This window comes from Cryptomeria japonica, chromosome 10 (assembly GCF_030272615.1).
Source record: "Cryptomeria japonica chromosome 10, Sugi_1.0, whole genome shotgun sequence".
Classification (NCBI taxonomy): Eukaryota; Viridiplantae; Streptophyta; class Pinopsida; order Cupressales; family Cupressaceae; genus Cryptomeria; species Cryptomeria japonica.
Window position 1 is genome coordinate 745943484 of NC_081414.1, and position 25258 is coordinate 745968741.

The window sequence follows — 25258 nt, forward strand, 5'->3', positions numbered from 1 at the left end:
ATAAAATTAATTTCTCTAGTAGGAAATTTTGTTTTCCTGTGAATGAAACTTATTGGGAAAAAAGATTAATTACAGATCTTGTTTTCTTGTTTATTTTCTTTCTTGGGAGTAAATCTTACTGCGAATAAAATATAAATCTGTCTCTGTGAATATTAGTTCTGAAAATCTTTCTCTATTTTTCAATTATTTGTACATTGCTGAAACGAATTAATCTCTCTGTGTTATCTCAGCTCTGTGATTAAATTCATATTCACATAATAATATTCCTTTTGTACATATACCTTTTATTTATATTTATATTTCTCTTATATCTTGAAATAAATTGGAAATAAAAAAAAATATAACCATATATATATATATATATATATATATATATATATATATATATATATATATATATATATATATATATATATATATATATATATATATATATATATATATATATTATTAAATTTATACCAAAACGAAAATGAATATGTAAAAAAATCGCAAAGTGTTTATTTAAAAAAGGGAGGTCTTCGAAATTTATTTCGAATAAGATAATTGTCGGGCAATGTGCAAGGGAGGCGGTAACCACCAGGAGTGGTACCCCCCACTACCCTACGGTCACTACTACGACAGTGGTCGCAGGGTAGTGGAGGGGACTACGACGGTCCCCTCATCACTGCGGGCCTACACCCGCAGGTCCGCAGTGATGATGGGACCCGTGGGCCCCCCCTCCACTCCTCATTAACTTTAAACAAATCTCGTACCCTTACTTTTTTTAGTTATTTAGATTTTTTTATATTAAATTGCAAATTAAGAACTGTTAATAATTGCTTAGTTAAATTTTAAGTTTATTTGTTATAAATTTAAGTTAGTAAATTAAACTTAGGAAGATTTATAAGTAATTAGGATCATTGTGTAGTAAATTTGTAATTTTTAAATTAATGTGTATAATTGAAATCTCTCAATCCATTGGAGATTTATTGCGTTACTTAGTCGATAATTTTCAGATTCATTTAAAACAATTAAGTCATAATATTATGATTTGATCCAAAATTGCCAAAAGTCTAAACTAATTGTTCATTTTGAACTAGTAATGCTATAATTAATTATTCTCGTGATAGAAGTAAACATTGCTTAATTTTGCATGTAAATGACACTATTTTTACATCATATGAATTACTTATATATTAATTTGCATTCATTGATGATCAAGTTACATTTCCATCTTTTTCATGCAAATTACACGTTTTAATACGTGAGTTCATAATTGCCATTATCATGCAATTATATGTTAAATAGTTTAGTTGTAGTAGAATGGTAATTCTATCAAGTGGTAATTGAATGCCATCGAAGTAGTTATTTCAATTAATTAAACTTTGCAATTATGTACATTCAATTAATAATTGTTTTCAAGCATGATTTTTTTCATAGCTTCTTAGTTAGAAAACTAAATAAAGGAAGTCGGAAAACCAAAACCTAGTAGTGTTTAGTATATAGAGTGCCTCTGGGTCACGCTTACAGGTAATGTCATCATGTTGAACTACTGCACTTAACACCTAATAAAGCTGCATCAACGACGTATGTGGCATCGTCCCTATAAATCATCGGGGAGTAATAAGGGACACTTGGAAGTTAAAATCCAAGGGGCGGGTAATCCCCCTTGGATCGATAATCTAATAAGATAATCCTTAAATGATTTTTACATCTGCTAAGTTAAACCATAGCAAACCCCCTTAAGGTTGATTGAGTGAAATGCTTTTATGAAATTGATTTACTCTCGAAGAGTTGTTGACAATTGGTCAAGGGTGATGCTTATGATACAATTGGTCAAGGGTGATGCTTATGATAGGTATTAGGATCTAGTTGTTTTAGGCCACAAGCAATAGGCCATCTTGAGCCTTTGCTTAAGTGCTACCACCGTGGGTAGCAACCACAGAGAAACTGTCTAGGACATTGACCCTAGAAAGGGTTGTGTACCCACTAATCAGTTTACATCAAACCATAGAGTAGAAAATAGAACTACATACTTTACGCCTTGATTACCTGCCGAAATAGGTATGTAGGCAGTCTTGGGACAGAGTTGTCCCTAGTACTCAGGCGTTCGTGGGTGGGGTCTAGGGTTGTTAAGAAGGAGGATTGAGTAGAATGCAAATTTGAGAGATAAGTATAATAAAAAGGAAAAAGGTAATTCATTGCATACTCGGAAGGAATCCCGTATGGATTTTCTTGACTTCCTAAGGCTTTAAGCCAAATTCCAAGGTGGAATTCAAGCTTGCATTATGTTATTTTGATTACTCCTAAGGACGGTGACCTTGGTGCACTCCTATTAGAGGAGTGTAGTACTTAGTGAGTGACTCAGGACCCGAATGGTCCCGATGAGTCTAAGTCTCTGGCCAGAGCACCTCCTATCCCAATTGGATAGATGCCTACCTTGTATGGGTAGATGCCTATCTCGTATTGGATAGATAAAACCTCCTACCCCGTATGGACAGATGCCTAATCCGTATGGCTAGATTCTCATCCCGGATGGATGAATTCCTAATCCTAATGGATGGATGCCCAGAGTATGCAATTGAACCAAACATAAATGATTAAATCAAACAAAAAAAAAAATGGTCAAATTTTGTTGGGTTGAACATGGTGGGTTATTACACTAACTTACAAAATATTACAAAGTGTTTACAAATGAAAATGAACTTATTAAATTGTATCTAACCATGTTGGATAAGTTCTGGTGAATGCTCTTATATCCTTCTTTGTATATCGGTTCACTGATGCTCTATTCTTCTCTATTCTACTACTGGTTAAGCTGTGCATGTGAAACTGCACACAGACACTTCCAATCATTGACCAAAATGAATACCAATAGTCACTGAAATATTCACAACCAAAATTTGCATTCCATCACATATATGATCTATCACAGAAATGATTTCCTTAAATATCCTTCTAACTTTACCATGTCGACTTCAATGAGAAATATGAGCATGTCAGTTGCCGGTACATAATGAAATCTAGACATAAATCTAATGACCATGTCAGCCATCACACGTTACCACAAAATTCATGAAATAAATAATCGGGACCAAAAGATTTCCTTAGTCGGGTCCTATACATTACCAAGTTCCATATACACGTTACCGAGATCAGGACTTAGCCGGGTATGAAGTGAATACCTATGCCAATGTAAAGCAATGTGAAGACCGGTTAACCAAACAATGAAACCATTTACCCTGAGATGATGAGTTGTCATCAATGATAATCCAAAATGCCATTAACTCTTACTGGATGAGTGTCAATCACCAATAATTCTGAAGTAAATGAGGCAGTTTATCATCAGTTTGGAATCCCATATGGATGTTGCATAGATAAAGGGGGAATTTGGACCCACTTATAGTCAATTTGCAACAGTTTCAAGCCTTCTTATACCTAACTTTTGATCAAATTCGGCCCCAACAATGGATCTATATTTTATGAACAGAGAAATGCTTTTCCAAATAAATGAACGAACTTGAGGAGATAGCAAGAAATATTTGAAAGGAAACAAGAGGAAAACCACAATATCTAAAGATCAAACACATATCTTGAAACTCTAGGATTCAAAACTTTAACTCATCTCCTTGAAAATTGTATCATTACCTCAAAGATTGCTAGTAATTCCTCAATATTTGCCTTTCATTATGAGAATGTGCTTCTTCTTAATTTCTTCTATTACTTCAAGATTGTGTATCTTGGCTTTTCCTCTCCATTCCTCTCCATCTGCCTCTTGAACTTTGTTGTCCCTTTCTCGCAGCCATTATGAGCCATTTGCTTGAAACTAGGACATCCTTTAGAGTTTTAAACAAAATAAAAGTTTAAAACTGCCTCCTACATGACTTTTCTTTCACTCTCTTTCTATTTGGAAAATAATTCCTCAAATAAAACCATAATGAAGCACATTTGTCACCTTTTGGATAAATAATGAAAACTTTCTTAATTTTGACAAATTAAACACAAACTTTAAAGTTTGGAAAAGAGATAAACCTTTATAAGAACATAATTTTGTCTTACCTATAAAGATCCAATAGAACAGATTAAAACAATTTAATGGATGAGATTCTTTGCACAACCCATTAGCTTGTGGTTGGAAGTTTTTAAATGAGAATTAAAATAATATGTGTGTGTGTGTGTGTGTACACACACACACACACACACACACACACATATATATATGTATGTGTATGTGTATGTGTATGTGTATATGTATATATATACATATATATAAAATATATATGTGTGTGTATATATATATTTGTATATATATGTATATATATGTATGTATGTATATATATATATGTATATACATGTATATGTAAATGTATATACATGTATATGTATATGTATATGTATGTATGTATATATATATATGTATATACATGTATATGTAAATGTATATACATGTATATGTATATGTATATACATGTATATATATTATATATATAAATATATATATATATATATACATGTATATGTATATGTATATACATGTATATACATTATATATATAAATATATATATATATATATATTATATATATGTATATTTTATAAATATATGTATGTATATGTATATATGTATATATTTATGTATATACATATATATACATGTACATGTGTGTGTGTATATATATGTGTGTGTGTGTGTGTGTGTATGTATGTATGTATATATATATATATGTATGTATATGTATATATGTATATATTTATGTATATACATATATATACATGTACATGTATATAGATATACATGTATATGTATGTATATATGTATATATGTATATATGTATATGTACGTATATATGTATATATGTATATGTACGTATATATGTATATATATGTATATGTATGTGTATGTATGTATATGTATGTATATATATGTATATATATGTATGTATGTATATATATATATATATGTATATATGTATGTATATATATATATATATATATATATATGTATATATGTATGTATATATATATATATATATGTATATATGTATGTATATATATATATAGATGTATATGCATATATGTACATATATATGTATACATGTATATGTATATTTATACATATACATATATGTATACATGTATACATACATATACATATACATATACATGTATACATATATATATGTATACATGTATACATACATACATATACATGTATATATATACATACACACATATACATGTATATATATGTATACATGTATGTATACATGTACATGTATATGTATACATATATATATGTATACATATACATGTACATGTATACATACATGTATACATATATATACTTGTATATGTGTGTATGTATATATATACATGTATATGTATATATGTATATATATACGTATGTATGTATACATGTATACATATATATGTATACATACATACATATATATATATACATATATACATATACATACACACATATACATGTATGTATACATGTACATGTATATGTATACATATATATATATATATGTATATACATGTATATATATGTATATACATGTATATATATGTATATACATGTATATATATGTATACATATACATGTACATGTATACATATACATGTACATGTATACATATACATGTACATGTATACATACATGTATATGTGTGTATATATATATGTATATATACATATATATACATGTATACATATATATACACATGTATACATATATATACACATGGATATATGTATATACACATGTATATATATATACACACACATGTATATACATATATATACATGTGTGTGTATATATATACATGTGTATATATATACACATGTATATATGTATACATGTGTATATATATATATAATCGTTGTTCAAGCATAAATCTGATGTTTAGTTGTGTCTTTTATCCAATGATCAAATTAGTCATTTATTTAGTCATTTTTATTTGTGTGACTAATTATTTAGTTGTGTTTTTTACCTGATGATCAAATTAGTCATTTTTTTAGTCATTTATAGTTGTAATGCAAAAAATGACTAAAATTTGGTCATTTTTACTTGTCGTGACTAAAAGTTTTAGTCACCTAGTCATTTATTTGTCATATTTCTACTAGTGAAGGTTGCAGGATTATTTCACTTTTCAATATGATAAGGGAGCTTGCATGAAGAAAAGGAAGAATCCTGATCATCTCAAATAATCTTCAACAACTACCACCTATAGAGGAAGATAAAGGAATGTATGTCTTTGTGAGAAGGTTGAAAAGTTTTTTGGCTTTTTCCTATCAACCAATCACCTACATTTTGAAATTGTAAAAGGCCCAAAGCTTGTTGCATCCTTTCTTTATAAAAGAATAATCAAGGTCTTATTTTACTTCTTCTTCGAGCAAAAATAGAGGTACAGAGAATTAATTATTTCAGAAGCTTGTGTCTTTATTTTTCACCAAGGGTGAATAATATGCAAAAGATTTTAGGAGTTTTTGTAGTACAGTATTGCGATTATATGTGTCCTATTTGCAGTAAAATTTTGCAAAGGATCATATGTACAAATTTTGCTTATATAACACCTTGAAATCCAATTCAATGATTTTAAAGTTGTTTCTCTTACTTGTCATCCAGGATCTCATATGAATTAATAGAATCGAGAGTTTTGAATTCATATTTCTTCATTGTGTTGATTGAGTTTGAATAAATTTTAGCTTCTTCTAATATAGGAGATTAAATCTATTGATCTTTATTCAAAGAATTCTATGTAAAGAGAAAGTACTAAGTTGCAATTGAAAATTCCATTTCTTGTTATAACTAATACCATGTATTAACCACACCAGGCCCAAGGCACTGTAGAGAATACATATTTTTCACTGTAATAATGGCTCATCTAGTGCATAACCCAATGGATAAGGAACTGGTCATAACATTGTGGTGCTAGCTATAGTAAGGAGAAAAGTTTATCAAAACAATTTAAATATAATCATTATATTTTACAAGCTATTGCATTTTTAGTTTATAGGATAGCTTGGCTCACATTATGATCAAAATTATATAAGGATGAAGGCCACATCCTATGAGGTTTAAATATCATTGACTCACATCAGTAGTCTGAGAACATATCTATTGTAGCATCATATCTATATGAAGAGATTATTAATGCTACCATAAGGAGTACCCACCTTGGTCTTACAGAGCCTAAAGTGTAGAGAGTGTAATTAGTTCCTTATCCCTAGTTTACACTTCATTTATTGGTCCACTGATCCATGGTCTTGAAGATTGAGATTGGCCTCTCATAGATAATCTTTCGGAGCAATGAGTTAAGAAAACCAATACATAGGTGAAACATTTTAGGGGTTACTTACCTCTAGATACTTGTCAATTCCTCTCCTTAATCTTCTTACAAAGTTTTCATCAATTGATCTCATCCAAGTCTTCATTCTCTTATGGTTCTTCTTCTGGCTTCTTTGTACCTTTGAATTCTACTTCCTTTCCTTCTTGATTTCATCTAATTCAGTACTCTCAAAGGTAGAAAGTGATCCAAGAAGCTAATTCATAGTGTATTTATTCATTTCATGACTTTCCTTAGTGACATACTTATTTAGTTTGTAACTTTTGGGTAATGTTACCATCATCTTCCTTAAAAATCACTTTCTTCTACCAATCCACCAACACTTCTAAGAGCATTTACTATTTCATTTACTCAATGAATGTAGCCTTAAATGTTTTCATCATCACACATTCTCGTATTCTCAAACTTGTGCTATAGAATTTTAATCTTGGCTTGCCTTGTCTTCTGACCTCCTTCAAATACATTCTTCAGCTAATCTCAAATTTCTTTAGCTAATTTAGCCCCTATAATTTTGTTGAACACTACTTCATTCAAGCAAGTTAATTTTGCAACAGTAGACTTTGCATTACTTTCATATGCTCTAGTTTCATCTGGATTTGTAGGACCATTTGGTTGAGCAATATAACCTTTCTTAATATTTTCTCAAATCTCAATCAACATAGTAGCCAAACAATGCTTTATCCTTTCTCTCCAATAAGCATAGTTTTTGCCATCAAACTTTAAAGCCTTTAATGTATAGTCATGTGCCATCTTGGATCTTTCTCAAGTAGTTAAGCTTAAAAAGAGGAACATTTCTCTGAGACCAATTGTTGACCACACCACGGGACTGAGAAGAGGGGTTGAATCAGTCTAGAGATTCAAATACTTAAATTTTGATCTTCTAATTTTAAATTACAAACATATAATCACATCAATAATAAATCATGAAAATATGAAACACAACAAACACATGAACATTAGATTTATGTGAAAAACCCAATAAGGGAAAAACCACAATGAGAATTAAACTCACAATATAAATAAAATCTGCTATAATATTACCTTTGGAACACCCTTCTCCTAAGAGGACTTTCTGACACCTAGAATTCAGAACATCATAACTTCACTTGCCAATAAAGTTATCACTTGAAAACTAAACTGAAACATTGCATAGATCACCTAAACAAATCCTCCAAACTGCAGCACTTGAATCCATATATCTAGAAGCCACCAAACCTTTTCTGGACCTATTATGACAAAAATCCTTACTATCAAAAATAGTTGTAATCAACTTAGCCAAATAAGCTATAGAGTATCTTCAAGATATATATTACAATGTACACAAAGCATAGATATTATATGTAGAACCATAGCATATAATCTTCACAAACCAAAGGAATGCAAGACATTGTTTCCCTGAGACATTAAATATTATTTCCTTCATATAGAAACTTCCACTATACTAAAATTCTGGAAACACCACAACATCTTCATAATTACCAAAACATTAAACATTGTACATAAATACTCTTTCCTACATATAGAAACATTTGTTGTACCACAACATCTTCATCATTACTAGAACATTCAACACTATACATAGATACTCTTTCCTACATATAGAAACATCTACTAGATACTATTCTTACTTCCATATCAGTACAAGACAAGTTGACATAAATGACAACACAAGATGGGTTTACATAAAAGACTATAAAGAATAACAACTCAAGTTTCCAACAATGTCCATCTTTCTTCAATACTAATACATCTAGAACTACACAAGTATTTAAAATTTATCTAGTTAGTTATATTCTTAGTGGCTCGTAAACTTGACAATTTAGCTTTGCATTTTCTACTAGTCATCCTATGTGCCACTTTTTTTGGCATGATATCTCCTCGTATAAAATATAACTAATGGTTGATGATTTTCATTGGTGGAAATCAACCAAACAACAATATGTCCTTTCAACTTGGTTTTCACAAGCTTCAATTTTTTCAAATCTTCAATTTCTTTATACTCAAATAATTATTCCTTATCATTTATGAAATCAATAAATTACTTACGATACAAATCATCCATGACATAGTTAGAGAGATCTCAATATATGTCTCTTACCTATCTTAAAAAAAATTCAGCGTTTTGATCTAATCTTATTCTTCATTTTTAGGGTTTATTCATCCCAATTTATTCCTTGAGTTCCTAATTCATCATCATCACTTTCATCCTCATTTCTAGGGTTTAGAACTCTTTTCCTATCTTCCTATACACTCTACAATCAAAACTTCATTTTGAGCATAATATCTAGCAATTCGTACATTATTTGAGAAAAATCAGACATACCAACAATCTTTCTTGTTGCAATATTTCCTTGAATTTGATTTAACTAGCTTAGATTGGTGTCTAGACACAAGATTGTAACTTTCTCATAGTTATTGAAAATCACTTCCATTATTGCTCAAGTTATTGATATATAATGGGTGAAGGGCCCAAACAAGGACTATACAACCATGTAGCCTAGAGTTAAGACAATAGAAGAGACCTGGAATAGTAAAGAAACTTATCTTTGATTTAAAATCATAGATTTATTGCAGTGGGTTAGTTAGCCTATCACATGTAGATTTTGAATATACACAAGCTCAAAAGTTGTTATAAGCTTATTACAAGATTACATAATAACTATTATGACTCTATTACTATAATGCAATTAGAAACTAACTTGCTAATTATTTTTCCCCTAAGATTGGTTCTTCATTCACTTATCCCTCCTCAAATGGGTTCTAAGGGTATTATAAAGAAGATCCAAGATTTAGCTATGATTTGCATCAACCATAAGATGTTCTATTTTATCTTAATATCTAATGTAAGATATAAGTGTTGCAAGGTTAGTTATAATGAGATATTAATGTGTTGTCATTGATGTCATCATACTTTTCTTGTCATTAGTGACTGATTAGTTTAATTGATGTTGTGTTCTTTATATAGTTGTGCTGATAGATTTGCTCCACATATCTTCTATATTGTACATCTACTCATGCAGTTTGGATATGTTGTTAACAATGTTAAGAGATGCATTAGTCTGTGAACTTCATGAATATTATTATTTTGGACTAATGATTTAGGGTTACCTCTTAGGGAGAGCTAGGTGTAGTTTTATATTTTTGAAGAATTGAACAGAATGACCTAGTAGTCTTTATGCTTACACCTTTGTCCTTGATGGAAAAGGGGAAGAGAATGAGATGCTTGCAGTGTAGGAAAATAGGGGAAGATACAGTGTATTTAAGAAATTGGTATGCAAGTTATCATCATTGTTGTTGTTGTTGATGTGTTGCCTCAATGACAAAGGGGGAGATTGTTCCAAGGTTGATCAAAATGAACTATTAATGTGTTTTCATTGATGTCAAGATACTTATGTTGTCATTAGCAATTGATCGGTTTAATTGATGATGTATTCTTTGTATAGTTGTGCTGAGAGATTTTATCTACATATCTTCTATATTGTACATACATTGATGTATTTTAAATATGTTGTTAAGAAATGTTTAGAGATTTTATATTCTAGATTTGGTGCTCCGGATTGTTGTGTAGAGAAATTTTTGGTTACCTATATGTTTGACAATGTTTGACAGTGTTTCTGTATGAAATGCATGCTCCACATTTCTTTGCATTATGGTTTTTGGTGTTGCATTTTTGGAGTTAATTTGATAATGTCCTTAGCTTCATTCTATTTATTTGGCATGTGTTTTTGGGTTTTAGAAGCATGGTTTCAAATTTTGATGGTGTTTACTCTAGGTTTGGCTGACCTTGGGTGTTTACACTTCATATTATTGCTCCAATGATTATGGATTGGTGTATAACATGTTTGATACTTATTTGGGTCCTAATTAATATGTGTTGTGGTCTAATTTACATTATTTTCTATCTCAAGAATGTTTAGTACCAACCTAATTTGAGATGTGTTCAATTGAGATGCTTACCTAACCTTGGGAGACTTTTCATATGTAAGGATGATATAAATAGAGGTGTATAAAGAGAGAATACAGGTGTGTGTGTGTGTGTGTGTATTGTGAAAGAAAGTAAAGTGTGCTGGTGTGTGAAAGAGGATCTATTTCCCTGATTATTTGATGATTGATGTTTGACTGGATGAAAAGTGTTGAGCAATGTGAACTTTAATGTGTTAGCTACCGGAAGCAGTGAGCCAAAGGTATCTATAGATCTTACAATTGCAGAGGTGCACCAATGGTGGATTCTTTCTCTTTTATTCTTCTTCATTTTGGTAGTGAGCCTCTCTTTCAATTCTCTATTCAAGAATGAAAACTTCACATCCATCTGATAGACCCTGAAATCCTTATGTTTTGCAAAAGCCATAAACATTTTTCTAACTTCCATTCTTTCTACATGAGCATAAGTTTCCTAAATATCTATACCTTCTACTTGTGAATAGTGTTTACATACAATTCTTTCCTTATTCCTCACTATGTGGCCATCCTTATCCATTTTGTTCCAAAATACCCATTTAGTTCCTATCACATTTTTGTCAGCCGATCTTGGGACAAGTTCCAAGTCTGATTCTTCTCAATCTGTTCCAATTCTTCTTCCATAGATTCCATACAATGTTAATCATTGAAAGCATCCTTTACTTTTTTTGGTTGTCTCTAAAATTAAACGTAAGTTCACCTATTCTTCAACAACTTTACTTCTTGTGATTATACCTCTATTATTGTCTCCAATCATCTATTTCTTTGAATGATTCTTCTGCACACACCTTAAAGTCTTAGGAGGAATTTCAGAGAATCTTCCTTATCATCTTGTACCTTTGTTTCTTTTGCATTTTCTTCTTTTGGTTTGCTAGTAGACTCATCATATTCATATCCCATCTCTACAATTGTATTATTCCAAGTGTCTTCATCAACCTTCAAGTTTGTGCTTTCAACAATTCTTCATAGTATTTTATTATATCTATAAGATTTTCTTGTAGTAGTGTAGCCAAGAAATATATCTTCATCAGCTCTTGTGTCAAACTTTCCCAAGTTTTCTTCATCTCTTCTACTATAACATTTACTTCCAAATACTCTAAAATATATCACAGATGGAGTCCTTCCATACCAAAGTTCATAAGATGTCTTTCCATTATTTTTTCTAATATGTACACTATTAAGAGTGTATATTACAGTGTGTATTACTTATTTCCAAGAGATTTTTGATAGACTTGATTCATTCATCATTATCCTAGTAGCCTCTTGAATTGTTTTAAATATTCATCCTTTCAACTACACCATTTTGCTTTGATGTCCTAGGAGTAGACAAATGTCTACTTATCCTGCATGATCTCACAAAAGACATTGAATTCATCAAATGTGAATTCTCCACCTCTGTCAAATCTCAAGAATTTGATTCTTCTATCTATCTCATTTTCAACTATGACCTTAAATTTCTTAAAATTTTCTAGAGCTTTGGATTTTTCTCTTAAGAAATTAATTCAAGTCATTCTAGACTAATCAACAATTAAGAACATGAAATACCTATCACCTTATTGACTTATGTTATAGTTAGACCATAAGGATCAGTGTGCACTAACTCCAACAATCTAGTACAAGATTTCTCCATAACTTTGAAAGTTCTTCTTATTTGTTTTCAACATGGAATTCTTTGCAAATAGCATTAGAAGGATTTGTAATCTTTGACAAATCTCTCACAGCTTTAATTGAACTAATCCTCACTAGATTATCAAAATTAATGTGACATGTTTCTCTTCAATTGGCACATGTTCTTGGGTTTCGAAAGCATGGTTTCAAAGTTTGATGTTTATTACTCTAGGTTTGACTAACCTCAAGTGTTTACACTTGATATTATTGCTCTAATAATTATGAATCATTGTATAATGTGTTTGATACTTATTCTGGCCCTAATTAAGATGTGGTGTGGTCCACTTTACATTATTTTCCATTGCGGAAATGTTTAGTGTCAACCTAATTTGAGTTGTGTTTGGTTGAGATTCTTAGTTGACCTTGGGAGATTTTGCATATCAACCTTGGGAGAGTTTGCATATGTAAGGATGATATAAATAGAGTTGTATAAAGAGAGAATATAGGAGTGTATGTGTGTTGTGAAAGAAAGTGAAATGTGATGAAGGTGTGTGAAAGAGGATCTTTCTCCCTTATTGTTTTATGATTGATGTTCAAGTGGGTGAAAAGTGTTGAGAAGTGTGAACTTTCAGGTGTTAGCTACCGGAATCAATGAGCCAAAGGTATCTACAAATCTTATTGTTGTAGAGGTGCATCAGTGGTGGATTTTTTTTCTTTTACTTCTTCATTTTAGAAATTTTCCTCTCTTTCTTTCTCTTAGGCAGTGAGCCCTTTTGCAGCGCGCCTTTCTTTTTAAAAATTATCTTAATCGTGTCACCCTAATAGGTGTTCATATATTGAGAATTACATTTTTCATGGTTTTTCTCCTAATAGGGTTTTCCATATAAAATCTAGTGTTTCATTGTGTATGGTGTGCTTTAGTTTTTCATGTGCATATCTTTCTATGGATTAATTGTTAAAGTTAAGTTGCTATAGATATGATTTAAGGGAATACATTTAATTTTTTTATACAACTGATTCACCCCCCACCCCCACCCCCCTCAGTTGTCTTATGCATTAGAATATTCAATAAAAGGTCAACTAAAACCACTAGTGAAGCATTGGGTTTTGAGGAAATTTTATGTGGTAACAAGTGTTGAATTTGAATCTACCTTTGGTCTTGTATCTTCTTGAAATATGTTGGGTTGAGCTCGTCAAGTAATAAATTTTTTTTGTAAATCTCACCTAATGAATCGAGTTCTACCTATTCTAAGTTGCGATTTTCAAAGAAAGATAACCTTTTATAATATACTCCGAAACTTTAATATCTATATATGATGTGCATGAGCTATTGTTAAACTTTGATTCTCTATAATGATATAAAGTGATCTTATAATGTAAAATACAATACAAGATACATGGGATGCTTCTCCATAATTGTTCGACTATAGAGATATGGACATGTATGCCACCAACAATAAAATTCCTCTTCCAAGGATTAATTATTTTCTAGATGAATTAAATAAAGCTATATATTAGTAAAAATGACCTTAGAGATCAATTTATCAATAGAATTGAATGAAGGAAGGAGATACTCCTAAGACATCATTTAGAACTCATAACTCTAATCATAATGAGTTTCTATTAATATCATTGGGACATACTAATATTCCATCTATATTTCAAGTTTTGATTAATTTATTTTGAAACCACTTCAAGAGGAAGTATGTGTTAGCATTCTTCTATAATGTATTGATTTATATCAAAACATGGGAAGGTGATTTACATCATGTAGGTCAACTGTTACAAGTTCCCAAATATCTACAAATTTATGTAAACCTTCCAAGTATGGTTTTGGTCTCAATGAGGAAAAGTGATTCGGTCACATAGTATCTTATAAAGGAGTACAGGTTGGTTATAAAAAAAAAAGATATGAAAGAGTGGTCTATTCCGTATACCATTATGAACTTGAGGGGTTTCCTTGGACACACTAGATACTATAGAGGATCTATAAAGAAAAATGGCTACATGATAGCACCCCTTACAACTCTATTGAAGAAGGATTCTTTTGAATGTAATGAGTTAGCTAATATAGTATCTGAAAGATTAGAGTAGGCTATGCATACCATTGTAGTTCTAGCCACTTTAGACTTTAAGAAGAATTTTACTATTAAATGTGATATTTAAGGAAATCATAGAGGATTAATTCTCATGAATTACTATAGGCCCATTCCTTTTTTGAATCACTAGTTGAAGAGTAACAATCAACTCAAACCCTTTTTTGAAACTAAAATTTTTTCTATTCTTCATGCAGTTAAATAATGTTGGTTGTACCTAATGAGTAGAATTCTTAATGTTAAAATCGATCATGGTAACTTGAAATTTTACTAGGAGCAATGGTTATCTTCTTAAGAAAAATAAAAATGCATCACTAAGATGTGCAGGTATGACTTTCATATATTCTATAATAAAAAGGGTGAGGACAATACTATGGCTAATACACTATCTAAAATGTTTGATATGTTAAAATAAAATAAAATAATGGAAGATACTCAAGACACTTCATTTTTTGGAGTCCTTCATTATTCCAAGCCAATGACGAGAATAATTCTCTATGGATTTCATCACATGCCTTCCAAAATTTAAAGGTAGGAGCATCCTTATAGCAATGGTTATCTCCTCCCCAAAGTATGCCTATTTTATTACATTATTCCATCATTTTACATCACATAAGTGGACCCCTTATAAACTAGAAGCTCTTTTGTTCAATTAATATCATAAATATTATGTATTTGAATAAATAAAGTATATTTCATTTTGTTGACAAGGAAAGTATTAGTTTAAAACAAACAAATTAATTATAAGAAAAATTTAAATTATTATTCTATTATTGTCAAGAAAAAATGATTTATTTATTTAAATAATATTGATCACTAAATTAATATCATGAATGTTACAACTATGCAAACTACCAACATAAAGATCTTAAATACATATACCTACAAGATATAAAGAAATAAGCATCTATCTATTCTAAATAAGGATATAAGATGATTTATCAAAATTAATAGTGTCTTTTAGATAAATACAATCAAGGTATCTAGGAATGTAAATTAGATGCAGTAGAGACTTTAACAAACGAGGACATTGTGGTGAAGGCAAAGGCGGTGGAAGTTAATCCTGGTTCCTAAATGAAATACGGAAAACTGGTGATCTGTAGACATCAAAGAGCGGTGAGGAAATACTGTTTTAAATTCGATTCAGATGTTTAACAACAATGAGAGTGCTTTATTAAAAGAGGACTGTAGAGTTTTCATATGATTGGAAAGTAAAACAAAATGGTATTAATGGGATTACTAAATTGATATTTGATTTTACAATTTATCCTTTCAATTATATTAAGTTATACAAGTTATGGTATAACGAAATAATATTAAAGGCTTAATGACCATTTTTTATTTGGATATAAAATAAATTGTAGTTAATCTTCACACCAAAATATTTCTGTACTAAAATAAAAATTTACAAAAGTGATAGATTTTTAGGGCAATTTGTAGCATCCCAATTTACATAATAGACCTTCACTTAAAAAAAAATTTAAAAACAAAAATAGAGCATCCATCTATTCTGAATAAGGATATAAGATAGATTTATGAAAATTGATAGTGTCTTTTAGATAGTATAGAATTTGAACAAACGAGGACATCGTGGTGAAGGCAAAGGCGGTGGATGTTAATCTTGATCCCTAAATGAATACGGAAAACTGGTGATCTGTAGACATCAAAGAGCGGTGAGGAAATGCTGTTTTAAATTCGATGCAGATGTTTAACAATAATGAGTGCTCATTTGGTGAAGAATTAAATCCTCGTTTAGACTTCACATAGACTATTGTGCGTTGGAATGCTTATATAGGTTGCACCTTTAATGTCAAAGCTTGTAACCAGTTTATCCATTGAGAGGAAACGATGTCAGGTGCCAATACACGAGTAGGTCGTGGTGCCAATCCTCCAGTAATTGCTGAAGCCAATACACCAGTAGATCGTGGTGCCAATACACCAGTAGGTCGTGGTGCCAATCCTCCAGCAACTACTGAAGCCAATACACGCGTAGGTCGTGGTGCCAATACACCAGTAGGTCGTGGTCACAATCCTCCAGCAACTGCTGAAGCCAATACACGAGTAGGTCGTGGTGCCAATACACCAGTAGGTCGTGGTCACAATCCTCCAGCAACTACTGAAGCCAATACACCAGTAGGTCGTGATCTCAACACAGGCAATATAGGAAGTTCTAATCCCAATCCAGCAGCAAGTACTGGAGGTTAGGTCGTGATCACAAGCAGGAACTGCTGGTGCCAACACAGTGTTAGCGCATGCAAATGTCCGTGATTTACGAGGAGTATAGTTCCACCGTAAATAAGCCAGTCATACACTGTTTTCTCTAAGCCTAACTAAGGGAACATTTTTTATAAGTAGGGAAAGGACTCCAACCTAGTTGTTATTAAAAGCATGTTTTTAGTTAGTAGTTATTTTACAGTAATTTTATAATTATATTCTAAAGGTGAAATTATCATCTCTTTACATTTTGTATTCATCATTTATGTCACATTGTGTGAGTTAGTAAGTACATGGTGAAGATAGTCTTTATTTCCTTCATGTCTCTAATAACATGAATGACATGAATGAGATCATTATGTAGGTGGGTCTTATGTCAATCTTTGATGACACACATCACCACCATAAAAATTATGATTTAATTTATTAGAGGAATTATTGTTACTCTTTATTTGAACCACCATAGTTGGATATTTCTAGTGTCATCCCCTAAGAAAATACACTTGGTAGTGTATTATTACCTTACCTAAGCATAAGGACTAACTTTAATGATTGGTAGAGTGTAAAATGGTGTTTAATTTTTTGGTTGAAGGAAAAAATGATCAAGGCTCTATGGATTTAAGCTATTACATTATTTTTCATATTCTTATTACTAAAACTATTCTTGATATGTCAAATTATACAACACATGCATGTAAATATCCACAACATACTTGATATGTAAGAACATACTCACAAGGGAATAATGTATCATGTTCATTAGTTTCTAAATTTAATCATTCAAAGAATAAATATGTAAATATATGGTCCTTTAAACTATGAGTTCAAACTTACTTTCAAATAACTTAAATATCTTGGTACATATAATTTGGATCCTCTCTATATTTTATTCTCCCTAAGATCCTTTCACGATCTTCAATAAGAAACCTCCACTTTTGTTGGCCATGACCTCTTTTTGGCAAAGTTTCTATTTTTATCTATCTATGTTAGTTGATAATAGGTGCCTTCAACAAGGAATGATCTAGTGGGATATTCTTGCCCTTCACCATCTTCCATTGTTTGTAGCAATTTGCATTTTGGTTGCATGCATCTTTGTAGATAATAATCTACACCTTGTGTATTGTTAAGACTAGCAACCATAACGAAAACATCACTTGTAGACCACAAGTTACAATCACTTATAGTACAAAAGTAAATTTTGATTTACAAACTTAATGGAGTTAAATTTTGCATTTAGATAAAATACATGTACCTGTAACTACTAAATCATAAACACATTCATAATCAACTGAATATAGATGATCATGAATATCTATAATGTCAATATCGTTATAAGGTTGCATTGCGACTAATTGTTTTATTTCTCACTGTGAAACACATCCATCTCTAACGTTATCACATTGTACAATATTTGTGTAACTCTCAATGCAATCAACACAAATACATTGATTTCTCTCTCACTTGAATTGCAAGAGGCTTGCTATGTCCTATAGTCATGAGTTAAATACTACATTCAACTGTTGCTCATAAAATCTACACCCAAAGGTTGAATTTATAGAATGGTAAGAGCTCCAAAACAACCAATAAATTTTTCCAAAGAAGAGTCTTCATTACACATGTCCACAACCCTTGGATTGCCTCCACAGAACTTGAGAAGACATTGATTCAACTTCCAATACTTTTCCTCCAACATGGACACCTATACTTGCAAGAGAAACATTACATTAAATGTAATAAATAACTAAAAACTAAGAGACACATGTTGCCTCTTCCATACTCCCACTTGGAGAAGCCCATAGGTCACTTTTTTTTAATTTTCTTAGGTCATTAAATATCTTATTCTAGACATCCATAAGTGTTGAAATCAATATTAATTATTTGTGTTTACAACCCACTATTATCCTTGCTAGTGTAACCCATCCCCCTTTATGAATGCATTACAAATAATGTTGGCAGATAAATATTACAAAATATTTTCTCTACACATCCTAAGTGCTTTAGGACACTTTCGAAGGATGTTGGAACCATGTAATAGAATTTACAAGGTAGATGGCACCTCAATCCTAATGCAAAACTCCTAAGATTTATATATGATGTGCATGAGCTATTGTTAAACTTTGATTCTCTTTAATGATATAAAGTGATGTTATTGTGTAAAATATAGTAAGCTACATGGGATTCTTTTCACCATCAATTCTGGACTATATAGTTCTAAACATGTACACCACCAACAATAAATTTCCCATTCCAAGCATTAGTAATTTTCTAGATGAATTAAATGAAGCTATATTTTTAATAAAAAAATGCCTTAAATCAATTTATCAACATGTTTGGATGAAGGAAGAAGATGCTCCTAAGACATCATTTAGGATTCATAACTCAGGTCATAATAAGTTTCCAGTGATATCATTGGGTTATACTAATTCTCCATCTATATTTCTTGTTTTGATTAATTTTATCTTGAAGCCACTTTAAGGTTTACATCATGCAGATCGATTGTTACATGTTCTCAAAACTATCTACAACTTTATGTAAACCTTCCAAGTGTGTTTTTGGACTCAATGAGGAAAATTGATTACGTCACATGGTGTCGTATAAAGGAGTACATGTTGGTTCTAAAAAACAAAGGATATGGTAGAGTGGTCTATTCTTTAAACCATTGTGAACTTGAGGGGTTTCCTAGGACACACTACTTAGTATAGAGGATCTATAAATAATATTGATTGCAAGGTAGCACCCCCTATAACTCTATTGAAGAAGGATGCTTTTGACTGTAAAAAAAGAGGCTATGTGTACCACTCTAGTTCTAGCCACTTTAGACTTTACTAAGTATTTTACTATTGAGTGTGATATTTTAGGAAATGGTATAAGATTAATTCTCATGCAACTACTAGAGGCCCATTTCTTTTTAGAACCATCAGTTGAAGAGTAAGAATCAACTCAAATCCTTTTTTGAGAAAGAAATGTGATCTATTATTCATATACTAAAATAATGAAGGTTGTACCTAATGAGTAGACATCTCAAAGTCAAAATTGATCATGGTTATCTTCTTTAGAGAAATAAAAATGCATCACTAAGATGTGTGGTATGAATTCTGTATAGTATATAAAAAGGGGAAGGACAATACTATGGCCAATATGCTATCTAAAATGTTTGTGGAGATGAGAAAATGGTTAGAGAATCCAAATGCATAGAATATTCATAAAAACATATAAAATCTTGAGACAATGCAAATGAGAACTCATATACCTTCTTCTCCTCCCTCAGATTGAGCCTTAGGTGAAATGAAGAATGCACCTCTTCTCCACTTGATTGGATTGGCTCCAAGATGGGATGTGGAATGCTCTCCACTACACAACAAGATTGAATTGTATTAAAGGATAAGTGTGGATGAGATGGATATGGCTTAGATGGGATTTTGACATTATGAGGGTACCATGGATGACTTTGGATCTCAAATGGATGACATAAGAATTTATGAAAAGTGGATGATTTGTGAGGAGAGGAGACTCCAATTTATATATTGGAAGAGGTCCAAATGAAAGACCAAGATTAATTTGGGATGAAGGGTTGAGATTGATTTGAAATGGAGGAGAGGATTGAGAGGACAAGGTGTGGAGACCAAGAGATTTGTCATAAAGACATTTATTGTCTCCACACCTCTCAAGGTACATGAGGAAGAGCTCCCAAATACATTGGGAAGAGAAAAGGAATATAAAATTTCTTGAGGGAAGGAAGGAGGAATTAAAAATTCTAAAATAAGAGGATGTGTGGGAAGACTAAATGAGAAAAGGAATTAAAAATTCCTTGGGAAGAGGATGCATGGAGAGATTCAAAGAATTTGAATTTCTTTGAAAGGATCAAGGTGATTAAGAATGTGCAAATGATTAAGGAGATTGATTAGGTGGCTTAATGAGTGATTAAAGTGCAAGTGGGAAAGTTAGGAGGATGTGACATAAGGAGAGAGAATTAATTAATTGGAGGATAATGATAAGCATGATTATGGAATTTAAAATTGGAGGATAATGATAAGCATGATTATGGAAGAATTAATTAGACTAAGTGAGGATTATAAGAAGTGATTTGTAGGAATCACATTACTAGCTTAGTTAATTGAAGTTAATTAACTAAGAAAGGTTTAGAAGAAATAAATTATATTTGAAATGATTTTAGAAGAATGGGGAATAATTACTTTTTGATAAATTAATTATAAGGTTGCAATGATAAAATTAATTAAATAAGATTTAATTAATTTTAAGAGGAATAAAGACCAACACAATTAATTCAATTAATTATGTGGAAAGGCTTAAATTATCTAAATTTTAATTTAATTAATTTTAGTTGTCTACAATTTGATATGTAAAAAAAGAATGGAGAGAAGATACTCAAGACACTTCCTTTTTTGAATCCCTTCATTATTCCTAGCAAATGATGAGAAGTCTCTACGAATTTCATCACATGTTGTCCCATATTTAAAGGTAAGAGCATCATTATAACAATGCTTGATCTATTCAATTAATATCATATATATTATGTATTTGAATAATTAAAGTAAACTTCAATTTGTTAACAAGGAAAACATCAATTTAAAAAAAACAAATGAATTAGAAATAAAATTGAAATTTATTATTTTATTATTGTGAAAGAAAAATATTTAATTTATTTAAATAATATTCGTCATTAAATTAAAATCATAAATATTACAACTGTGAGAACTACTAACATAAATATCTTACCTACAAGATATAAATATGAAACGACAAGAGTCCAAAACGATAGTACAGAGCTATTGACTAACACGTTGCTCTCAAGCTGTAGGAAAGATCTGCTTTGAAACCAGAATAACTTTAGCCGTTTCAACATCCACCCACCTATTTTAATAAGAATTTAAAATGGATTTATGAAAATTGAGTGTCTTTCAAGATATCTACGAATGTAAATTAAATGCAGTATAGAGTTTAGACAAACGAGGACAGAGTGGTAAAGGCAAAGGCCGTGGATGTTAAGCCTGGTCCCTAAATGAATACGGAAAACTGGCGATCTGTAGACATCAAAGAGCTGTGAAGAAATGTTGTTTTCAATTTGAGGCAGATGTTTGACAGCAATCAAAGTGCTTTATTAAAAGAGGACTATAAATTTCTCATATTATTGGAAAGGAAAACAAAATGGTATTAATGGGATTACTAAATTGATATTTAATTTTACAATTTATCCTTTCACATGAAAGCATGCTTGAATTATCTTAAGTCACACAAGTTATGGTATAAGGAAATACTATTAAGGGTTTAATGACCATTTTCTTTTGGATATAAAATAAATGGCAGTTAATCTCTACCAAAAAAAACTTCTGTACTGGATGTTTAGACAATTTTCAGCATTCCAAATTTCATAATACATCTCCACAATGCTGTAAAACTTAAAAAGTGTGACGAAAAACCATCAAGCTGTGCAGATTTACATTTTTACACCTGTATCATTTTATATGAAGAAGAGCCAAAACTATTTTTAGGCCAGACAAATGAACCGATTAACTTCAGTTAAAATGTCATAGATTTTTAGACAGTTTTTACCATTCCAATCTTCATAATATCATCTGTTAAAACCTAAAAACTCTCATAAAAACTATCATAATTTGTAGATTTGATTTTTATACTTTATAATTTTATATGAAATATAGCAAAAACTATTTTTAAGAAAGATAAGTGAACAACCGGAAGGGTATCAGTAGTTACCACTGAGCTACTGACCCCTCTTGGATCAGTCCATCGATACCATGTTGAGACATGGACCAGCTAGGACTTGAAAAAATAGTGATAATAATAGAGCGGATTTTTAGGAAATCCAAAATAAATGGATTTAGTGGCAACTATATAGCCGGAAATATAGGTAATAATAGGAAAATTTAGGAAAAGTTTGATGTCGTTTTCTTAAAATTTTCTGGAGGCGGATAGATTTGCTTTATTCAAAATTATTAATTGTTTATTGTTTATATATTAATAAAACTATTAATTGTTTGATTGAGTGATTTTGTTTAGATTGCTATTATTATTATTCATAAAAGGTCTTATTTTTAATTTATATTTGACATTATAAATAACATTAAATTTTTACACTATAATATATTTTGACATATTTTTCAATTTATCTTAACATGTATATTTAAGAGAAAATTATGAAGAAAAATAAATTTTTACACTATAATATATTTTGACATATTTTTCAATTTATCTTAACATGTATATTTAAGAGAAAATTATGAAGAAAAATCATTACAATAGAAAATTGTTTATTATGTTATCTTTTATGATATACTATCTTATATTGTAAATTAATGTTCTTGTTTTTCTATTATAATAATTAAAAATGTTTAATTAAAAATATTAGGGTTAGAGTTAATAATAGGGCTCAATTAGGATTGGAGTTGGTGTTCCTAAGATTTAAAATGGGATTATAGCATTAGGGTTTAATTAGTATTAAGGTTAGGTTAATATTATGATTAGAGTTAATGCAGCTAAGATGACACAATTGTAGAAAGATAAATAATATAAAACAAAATAATTAACAAGAAAGATAAATAATATAAAATAAATTAAATTAAATTCAACAATATATTAATTAAAATTAATAAATTACTATTTCAACTACAAATTAACTAGGCAAGTACTGGCCAATTGACTTATGAGATAGCTTAGAGTGAATAGATTTGATGACAATCATTAATATGTCTTCTTTATTAAGATCTGAATTATGATTTGATATGAAATCAGGATTAAAATTGATATTTTTTCGCAAGAAAATTAAGATCTAAATATTAAAAAAAATAACTTATCTCTTATATTTGTTAATTTAAATCGTTGATTTAATTTAGAACTGTCAAATTTAAGTGCCCATCTCTAATTACCTATAATTTTGCTACAAAGATCTTCAAACCAAAAGCAATGGCCAACAAAATGCAATTCCTTACTAAAATTCGCCGTAGAAACTCCCAACACTAATGTTTTCCAAGCTCAGAATGGATAAAATCGTCTGCTATATTAAAATAGTTATAATAAATACAAGATCTTTAAACTAACCACATGCAAGTCTTGAAGGCTCTGAACGAAATTACAACGATATTCGAGCTGTAAACTCTGATAGTTGACTCGTAACAGATGGGTTCAATTAAAATAGCGTAGATACATACTAACTTGTAGACAATTCTAATAAGATACATTCAATGGATGGTTCAATTATAATATGCCTTGTGGGGTGATGCCTTTTGATGTCTAGATGCAATCTCATTTGTTAATTAAATACATTATTAAATTGTGTCTTCTTACAAGGATTTCCTTTGAAGTATTTAGCATCTTCGTAATAAAATATGGGGCATTCTAACTTTGTAAATAATGCTTGTTAATATATCTATAATTCTAAAGCATTATATGGAAAACTGAATGATTTTGATATAACGGTTGCTTTAATCAAATATTTTTTTGCTCTTCTTCTTCTTTTTCTTTTTTTTTTCTTTTTTTCACTTTAACACTTGCTTAAGTTAATAGACAATTTAAATATAAGTATGTGTATTCAGTTGTGTGACTTTATCTTCTACTCTTATTGTAGATTGTTTGTTTACTAGTGTCTAATTTATTGTATTCTTAGATAGAATAATGAGGTTGTCAATATGAAAAATATAGGTTTCCATACATGTTAGGCCATGTGCCATAAAATCCATGTTGATTAGGTTATATTTATAAATATTGTCTTGTTATACTCTTTGATAATGTTAGAGTTTCTAGAATTATAATCGTGCCATCTATGGGGGGGATTATTTGCACCTGTCTCATAGTGTAATTATAAGTGTTGACTTATAGCTATACTATGGGGTGGGTGCAAATAATCCCCTCCATAGCTAGAACCCTTGGTGAGCCCCTTGTTCTCCACGACTCAAAATATATAATTATAAATTCTTTAACATGGAGAAATTAACATCATGCTACTCTAGAGGAATTCCAATAGTTCGCTCCTACAAAATACATCTAGCAATGCCTCCATATCAATCCCTCAATA